Below are 9,914 nucleotides of genomic sequence, written 5' to 3'. Positions count from 1 at the left end.
TTTCTGAAATACAAAATGTTTATTGAGCTACGCATTTGTGTAGGTGAACATGTGAAACAGTAAACATGCCTTTACAGTCAACGTGGAAAAAAAATACAATAATGGCATTTTATTGCACAGGTGAATTCATGTTTGAAATGAAGACCCTCACAATATTCACCGCGCTCTGACAGCATTCAGCTCGGACCGGTTTCAATGTCAAGGCTGGCGTTTACAAAACCACCTCATCCTGCAAATGACATAAATACATTAACGTGTGAGTAAACCACATTTTGTCTTTACATACATTTGTAGAAAATTGTTAAATATATGCTGCATTAAAATGGGTTTGATATTCAGTGCGCCGCCGTATCACTACAGAAGAGCCCTCAATATATTGTGTAAGTACGCGCAATGTGGTTTCATTGCAAAGAGAAAAGTAGTTCCTGTGCCATTACATCCAGCGCGTCAGACTGGACGATTTGACAGATCTAAACAAAAGCACAAGCCTTAGATACGTGTACAATAACAATAACTGAGGATGAAAATCCAAAGTGGGTCGGAACGAGAGCCAGCGCGATGTTTATTACAAATACTCGGTCACAAATTATGCAGCAACCCCCTCGCACGGCGCCTACTAAGTGCGCACTCCGCATACTGTCCTCTGCGCACATAATAAATGACGATCATCTAATGCTTGAATTAAAGCGCGAATACAACGAATATGGGCGAATTTATAAATAATACTTACCGGATTATAGTCTATATGGAAATATACTCAATGTGATATATTGAAAGAACACAAAGCCTGCCGGTACGTCACAGACGAGACGAATAAGTGCGCTAAATGGGCAGAGGTTCTGGTCTTTCTGCGCAGCGCGATTGGTTGATGCGCTCAAAACGCCACTTCCTGTTATGGATTCTGAGCTCTGATTGGTTGTAATCTCTGAAATAAGGAGGAGTGGTTACTGGAACAAGAAAATGGCTTCCTTCCTTGAAACGACAACATTTTGCATTGTTTAACCAACTGCTGGATTAATAGTGGAAAGCAGCTAGTGTTGGCATTTTGCTGGTGTTTTGCAGATAAAAACTATCAAGACCATCATAGATTGGTCTTTTTTGAACACAATTCTTGATGATCAATTATTGATTATTACTCAAAATATCTCCTATATGAAAATATTGGCAAAAAAAAAAAAAAAAACACATGCACAAAGCACTGATATGGTTAGGAAACAAAAACCCGTACTTTTTCACAATAGGTACTACAACATACCGGAACCCAATGATTTTAAAGACCTTCTGTTCCATAATTGGTTCTCGAACGTGCGGTCTTCCGCCAATGTGGACAGAACCGATTATTTTTCGAAAGTCAGAAGGAGTGGTTATCGACTTCACCAAGAACTGTACAATGTTTGACTTAAATCAATACAGTTTCTGAATGGTTCTTCATATGGTCTTCATATTTTGTTTGTTTAACATTTTACTTAATTTATAGTTAAATAAAAATATTTAATTATTGTATTGCACTTTTGTCGCCTCTTAAAACTGTGAAACCACATTACAAAATAAACACCTTTTGCAAAAATTATTATTATTTTTTTTAAATAATACATTTATTTCTGATCTATGATATATGTTCTGGTTAAATCATTATGCAACAGATCACTGCTGATTTTATTACATGCGATAAAAAAGAAAGAAGCATCGGAATCGTAACGATAACTCACGGTTGCAATAATAATAATAATAATAATAATAATAATAATAATAATAATAATAATAATAATAATAATAGTAAAACAATTCTTTACAGTTTACAGAGTGCGTGTGCGTTACTTACGCCATTGTTAATGCGCCGATATGTGTTGCATTATTTGTCAACATTCCCATTTTCATTACAAGGCTGTAGTCTAAACTCTGGATATTAATACATCTACCATCTGATCTGACCACTTATATTCATGCGATAAACTTATTTTCTTATTGTGATTCTGAGATAAACGTCGCTTCATATCATGGAGCATTTAGAAATCTGTTGTAAATGTTTATGAGGCGCGCATAATCAGCCTTTGGCGAAGTGTACAACAGGTACTAAGCTGTTAAGTTGCTTAAGCCTTATATATATAGCAATCTGCACAGAGAGGATATAATGTGACATCCCAGATTTATTCTGTATTTTGTAGACGTTCACGAGAGATGAGTGATCAAGTCACATCAGCTGATCGAGGGAATTATTATGGCGTTGTCATCGCGCTGGCGGCAATCAGTAAGTTACATGTATTGTTTACCATCTTTAGAATCTTTATTATAATCTTTAACCTTCATTTAAAATAAAAATTAAAGCCTCTTAAGGTGTGAAACAATTATTTATGAAAAAATTAGTTTAATTTAGCAATGAAGCATTAAAAAAATACATTTATTATGTTATAAAAGATTTAAGCTACATTTAAAATAATGTTGTTCTTTCGAACATTCTATTACGCGATTGTATCACAGTTTCTAAAAATGCAGTATCAAATCAGCATATTAGAATTATTTCTGAAAGATCACGTGACATTGAGGACTTGAGTAATGGCTGCTGCTGCTTATAGCCATCACAGGAATACATTACATTTGAAAATATATTAAAATAGAAAACAGTTATTTAAAATGTAATAAATGTACCATATTTAGTATTACTATGCAGCCTTAGAGACCAAGCCTGAACATGAACAGTAGTGTGTGTAGATAAAACACACACACATGCATCAATAAAAACAACAAAAAAAAAAAAAAAATGCTAATTTTTTTTTTTTTAAGATTCTAGAACTGAGTATATATTTTAAAATCTTTTAAGCATTGGGTATGTAGCTTTAATTCCATCTCCCATACAGGCTTCATGCTGCTGCGGAAATGGATAGCTGGTGGTGTCTGCAAAAGCTGTGCTCGTCTAGATGGAAGGACAGTTGTGATTACTGGTGCTAACACTGGGATTGGCAAGGAAACTGCAAAAGATATGGCTCGTAGAGGTACGGCATATTATTTAGGTCCTCATCTTTTAATTCCCTTACTTTTAACATGGAAGTGTGAATATGTGTGCATTTAGGGGCTCGGGTAGTGATGGCCTGCCGGGACCTGACTCGTGCCGAGAATTCTGCAGAGTATATCCGACGCTCCACAGGAAATGGCAATGTAGTCAGCAAACACTTAAATCTGGCCTCTCTCTATTCTGTCCGAGAATTTGCCAAAGAGTTCATAGCAACAGAAGAACGACTGGATATACTTATAAACAATGCAGGTGATTCAACTGTGTCATCATAGTTTGATTTCATTTTTAAAAACAAGGGGTACAGAGACAGATCTTAAAATGTATTTATTTGATTTCTTTCTGACAGGTGTTATGATGTGTCCAAAGTGTATTACAGAGGATGGCTTTGAGACACAGCTGGCTGTCAATCACTTGGGACACTTTCTTCTGACCGATCTACTGTTAGGAATGCTAAAGAGATCCTCCCCCAGCCGTGTAGTGAATGTGTCCAGTATTGCACACGTTGGTGGTAATTTTCTTTTGATTAAAAATCAGAAAATATTTTTAAACCTGTTTTCCGACCAGACTATATTATTTCTTTGCTTGTATTTATGGAAAATACGCTACTATTCAAAAGTTTGGGGTCTGTAATTTTGATCAAAAATACAGTAAAACAGTAATACTGTAAAATATCATTACAATAACTGTTTAATCTTAATATATTTTAAATATAATTGGCAAGGCTTAATTTTCAGCAGCCATTACTCCAGTATTCAGGGTCACATGATCCTTCAGAAATCACTCTAATATACTGTTTTGGAGCACAAGAAACATTTCTTATTATTATTATTATTAATGTTCAAAACAGTTGTGCTGCTTAGTATTTTTTTTTTTTTTTTTTTTTTTTGTGGAAACGTTGAAAAATTTCTCCAGGATTATTTAATAACTAGTAAATTCATTTTATTGCATAATTTCAAAAGTATTCTTTACAAAATAATCTTTCTGATCCTAAACTATTGAACAGGACGGAACTTTTTGAGTCAATATTTTACCATATTTTTCTCTGTTTTCCTACAGGAAACATTGAATTTGATGACCTGTTCTTTGACAAAAGGCCTTACAGTTCTTTGCTCAGCTATAAACAGAGTAAGCTGGCCAATGTGCTTTTCTCTAGAGAACTTGCACGGAGAATGAAAGGTAAGATATACTGCAGTTTTGATATAGTATAGCAAACAATTAATAAACTAACAAAGTTTCTTTGTTTATTTTGAGCAAAAAAGTAAACAATATCTCATACTGTGTCATTGTCCATGTGTAATCCAGTTTTTACAAGATCATATACAAATAAAGCATTTACATGAATACATTTTGTTTGTGTTGTTTTATATTTCAATGGATGCTTCCACAGGTACAGGAGTCTCTGTGTACTGCCTGCATCCAGGAGTGATTCGAACAGAGCTGAATCGCCATGTTCTGGCATGGTACCCAATACTGAAGACTATACTGTCTCTGCCCTGTATGCTGCTGATGAAAACTCCCTGGCAGGGTGCACAGACCTCTATCTACTGCGCTGTCACTGAGGGCTTAGAGAGGAAAACTTGTCTGGCTGTTACTTCAGGTAAATGCAATCATTTGACACTTTGTCAATAATTTATAAACTCAGACTGTCTTGTGTATGTGTTTTATGCAGTGATTGCACTGAAAAAGACCCTTCACCAGAAGGAAAAGATGATGAAGTGGCAAGAAGGTTGTGGGACGAAAGTGCTCGGCTGGTTGGACTAAACAACCGCCACTGACATGTCACACCTCTACACTCTTCCTGATTGTAAGCACTCCACCTAGTGGTGATACCTGCGGCCCCAAACTCTCACCAGTGCAGAGGCCGCAGATGTGAAGTCATGTCAGAGCTATTGTCAAGGCAAATTACATGATTTGCATCAGAAGATTTATTTACCAGCCGTTTTGTGTTCTTGGAAAAGGATTATCAAGAAAACAGTCTCAGAGGATATACATTGCTGTGTTTTCTAAGAAATTGATCACATTCTTATCATCTGTATATATGTCAGATGTATTAAACATGGACAGATTTAGGGATAGAACGAAAAGCAAATAGTGGTTTGTTTATTAACCATCCAACAATAAAGTAGTTTTTTCAGAAGCTTTGCTCTCAGGATAATTCTTGATTATGTGATCGTAAACATTCTAGCACATTTCACCTTGTGCCTATATCTTATTACAAACTAGCACATGTAGGAATCTAAAAGAAGCTAGAGCTACAGTGTGTCCAGTGTGCGCATACCTATAGATTATATTTGTTAGCATTTATATATAATTTTAACCGCTCCCCCCCAGAGGGAAATCACGGAGGTGGGCATGGCGGTGAAGATGTGTTTTTGGAAGCACTTGTCATGCTATGCATTTTCCCCTAAATTATCTAAATCATCTAAATTATGATATTGTATCCTTCCACAGTGCAGCATTGCAGGACAATTGAAAGGAAATATATGATGTGATGGAAAGAAGCAGAGAATGAATCACACGATCGCCTTGTGATGTGGTTGTACATTTGCAGTTATGTAACAGTGACTCTAAAATCAATATAAAACAGTCCAGCTCCTATTTTTTTGTTGAATTTTGCATTTGTCATTGTCACTAAATTCCATAAATTGTAAATTTTTTTCTATTTAAAAAAAATACATTTGAAGCCATTTCATGGTTATTCACTTTTATTCATAGTCTTTTATTGTTATGATTTAATTCATTTTTAAGAATTAATGTAATATTTGCGATCACAGGAATAAATTACATTTTAAAATATATTCAAACAGAAAACAGTTATTTTAATTTGTAATGATATTTCACAATATTACTGTTTTAACTGCATTTTTGATCAATTAAATGCATACTTGGTGAGCATAAGAGACTTTATATTACAGACCAGTATAAAATATTACAGACCTGTACTTTAATGCTGCATAATGTTAGCCAACAGTTTTGAAAATAACTGTCTGATTAAGACTGAAGATTTTTGCTTATGAGTTCGCTGCCAGCAAACAACAAATCTATTCAATGAAGCCTTTGTCCCTATGAGTTTCCTCCAGGGAATAATTTGTGTGTGAAATTGGCTTCTAAACAGCTGAGTCATTTTCTTGTTTTCATTTCTTTGTATGCCAGTTACTGATAATAAGTGACTGGTAATAATGTGCATAGTGTCACAAATATCGGGCAAAGGACAAAGATTTCACGTAAACATGATTAGTAAAAAAAAGTGATTAATCAAAGACTTTCACCAGAGAATAAAGATGAAATCCAATTAGAAACCTATTGGCTGGGCCAATCAAACCATGAGACTCTCAACGCAATTTAGGTTGTAGCATTAGCACATCATTTATGGTCGACAGAGCATAATACACAAAACTCATTCCATGATATTCAGCACCGTAATGCTCGTGAAGGGCTGAACCCAATCAATGAGCGCTCTGAATGTTTGGCCCCTGTGGGCAATGTCCCGGCGCCTGCCTGTCTCCGCCGGCTTCACACAAGAGAAAGAGCATTAAACAGAGACGTGCTGTTTCTCTTGCACATTATTACAAGAAAAAGCAGCATTAAACTAAAATCTACTGTTCATATAAACAAAATAACTAATGTTTTACAAATCGAATAGATTTGCATCTTCTTCAGTATCCATAATGTGCTAATATGATCAGATCCATGTGGATGTAGTACAACGTGACGTTTGTGCAGGTTTCTCTGAGTATAATTTGCATTGTAACCAATATGAATTTTGCATTCAAATGTGTGGTCTGACGTTGACCTTATTTTTTAGGGGAATTTAAGAGATGGCTCTCGCATCTGAAATCAAGCTTATTTTATATCACAGAATAAAAATATAAAAAGTAAATTGCAACTTTATTTTGACACAATTCTGACTTTAATCAGAATTCTTCTATTCCGAGTTAACATTTTGCAATTCTGACTTTTTTTCTCTGGGTTCTGAGTTTACATCTCACAAATCTTATTATTATAATTTTTTATTTTATTTTTACACCTGACTTGACTGCATGCACATGCAAATTTCAGAGAAATAATAAAACAGAATCGCAAGATTTATGCTTAGAATTCAGAAGAAAAAAAAGTCAGAATCACAAAATGTACACTCAGAATTCTGAGAATAAAGTCAGAATAGTGAAATATAAACTCAGAATTATGGGAACAAAGTCAGAATTATGAGATAATTGTGTAAACTTGCAATTTAAAAAAAAAAAAAAAACATTGGCAACTACTTTTTTTAGTTTTTATTCCGTAACTGAAATAAGCTTCCATAATACTGGTCATCGAAACACAAATACGAATTAACATCTTAAAGGCATAGTTCACCCTCACAATGTTTCAAACCTGTATGACTGTCCCTTTAAAAGTGAATCAACACTATGATGCACTTCATCAACAAACTTGAGCAAGTCTTTAAGTATGAATTGTTTTTATAAAACAACGTCATTATGGCCATCTCGTTCGTTTTGCCCCAGGGGTTAATGTTGTGCATAACACCCTATCCATTATATCTTGATGAGGCTTTTGGGAGGATTTGTGGGAAAGCGAGGGCCATAGTAAAACCTCAGCGGAGACCAGCTGAGCTCTGAAAGCATCATAAAAGCTTCATGTTCCTGAGTCCCAGTGTGGTTGGCTCCAAGAGCCGAGGGGTCAAGACAACTGCTGACCCGTTCGGTTGACTTCACTGTTAGGGGCCCCATTAAAGTCAGCCCTTCACTAGCTCTGAGGGAATTTGATTCAGCTTAACTGTCGTGTTTTTCTGGCCAACTAAGTGCTGGAATGCAACAGACCCGATAATAATTGTACATGGAAAGGGCTTTCATTTGAAAGAATGGACTAGTGTACAGGACTTCATTCCAGGAAAGCCAGTCTGATTTTCACTGCCTTAGGGGTCATCAGCGGTCTCTCTGTTATGCATGAGTTTCCCTGTACACACACACACACACACACACACACACATACTACCTCTAAAGCTATCTGAACTGTGGGGTGCTGGCACAAAGGAGCTACTAATAAAAATAGCCTCTGGACAAGCTGAGGGAGTCATAACATGAAGAATATCTCACTCTGTTACTCACAAAGGAACTGTTTTTATCTCGGGAGATAATCAGTTTGGCGAGAACTGTCATGCATAACAGTCCACTGAAACCTGAGAGCTCATCTTCCTGATCTTGGATTCGACGAGAGTAAACATGTTGTGACCATGAGGGAAGGTGGAGGACATTTTGGGGCTGTGGACCAAGAGCGAGAACAGGTGAGGGAGAGTGAAATTTGAGAAGGAAAACCAGCGGTTATCACCAACAGCTGACGGGATAGTCCACAAGCAGTCGTCCACAGGCTGCTTACTCAGCATGACACTGCTTGAAAATACACCTGCTAAGGGATTTTAAGATCTGTGAGGATACAAACGTGTGTGTGTGTGCATTTGTACTTGTTTTACTAAAGTTGTCAGGGCCAAAATGTCTTCTGATTCTCCAACAGCAAGCCCTAAAATTTGAGGTAGTATGTGGCATTTCATTAACTTTTAAAATCAATGCAATGTAAGTAACTAAAATAAATTAAACAAAAAATAAAATAAAATAAAAATAAATATTTGTAGTGGCTCAGTAAAAAGTAATAGTGCTATACTTTCTTCAGCATTATGATCAATATTGATGCATTTTTAATCCTAAAAATAAGCAAATAATAAAGTAAATAATCCTAAATAAAATAAAATAATTAATATTTAATAAATTAAAAATAAAACCATAAATTAAAACTAAAAACCATAAAATGGTTACTTAAAATAAACATTAACTGAAATTATTTAATTAACTGAAAATAATTTTATTTAGTTGTCAAGGCATGAAAAAGAATACAGACATTTAAAAAAGATTAAATTATTAAACAAAAAGACTAAAACTTTAAATTTAAAATAAAAACTAATTTAAAATATTAATTCAAAATATAACAGTACAGTATATCACTGACACTAAAATAATAGTGATGCTGAATGGCTGATACAGTGATGCTGTTCCACAGAACAAGAGCGTAATCATACCCAGCACCCCAGAAGCTTCTCACATGCCCTCAATCTGCGCTGGTCTGATGGGAGTTTAAGCTGCATTTAAGCTGAGTTTAAGGCTACTGTGTAATTAACGCTGATCTCGGACGACAGCTTGCAGCTGCTTGGGTACAGTAATCACTGCAGACTGCTTTGTGCTATATAGATACATGTGCAAATACACACAAATACAGTATGAATGCTATAGAAACATCTGGCTGCTTTTACAAATGCAGGTCAGTATGCATTGACAAACACACACACACACACACACACACACACACACACACACACACACACACACTACTAGTAAGATTTTTTTAATGCTTTGAAAGAAGTCTCTTATGCTCACCAATGCTGCATTAATTGGTTCAAAAAAGATTTTAGACTAAACCCTAATTAAACACACCTGATACAATTAATCATGTCCTTCAGGCTTATTTGAAAACCATGTAGTATGAGTGTTGGAGCAGGGTTGGAACGAAACTCTGCAGGGCTCAGCCCTCCAGGAATTGACTTTGACACCCCTGATTTAGACCTAATCAACCTCTCAGACATCTTTTAAATGGAATAGGAAGTAAAGCTCTTGAAAAGTAAATCTACATTCCTTTTATTGTGGTAATTACTAGAGAACAGTCCCGACAATATTGTACTGAATTTAAATTTATGCTGAATTTCATCCATCATTTTCCAGATTCATTAAAAATTTTTAAAAAAAAATGATCTCAAATGTTATATTTTGTTTCATTTCAAGCTCAGATGTTGATTGAAAGTCACTGTGACTTTGCTGCATGATCACAGGCCTTGTAATGAGTGAGAGAAAAGGCTGTA

The 9,914-nt window shown here is 35.4% G+C and overlaps 1 pseudogene across 1 annotated transcript; it reads left to right on the top strand.

Annotated features, from left to right (window-relative positions):
• The first annotated feature begins 117 nt into the window (after nt 1-117).
• On the top strand, nt 118-5,141 carry LOC122147938 (annotated as a pseudogene). The gene is made up of 7 exons (XR_006161919.1): nt 118-256; nt 2,166-2,248; nt 2,856-2,990; nt 3,068-3,259; nt 3,357-3,518; nt 4,067-4,186; nt 4,398-5,141. The product of XR_006161919.1 is annotated as a retinol dehydrogenase 12-like (transcript).
• The last annotated feature ends 4,773 nt before the right edge of the window (nt 5,142-9,914 follow it).

Source organism: Cyprinus carpio, chromosome A16 (assembly GCF_018340385.1).
Source record: "Cyprinus carpio isolate SPL01 chromosome A16, ASM1834038v1, whole genome shotgun sequence".
Lineage (NCBI taxonomy): Eukaryota > Metazoa > Chordata > Actinopteri > Cypriniformes > Cyprinidae > Cyprinus > Cyprinus carpio.
Note: the sequence above shows the minus strand (reverse complement) of the source record. Positions and strands in the feature narration are given on the sequence as shown.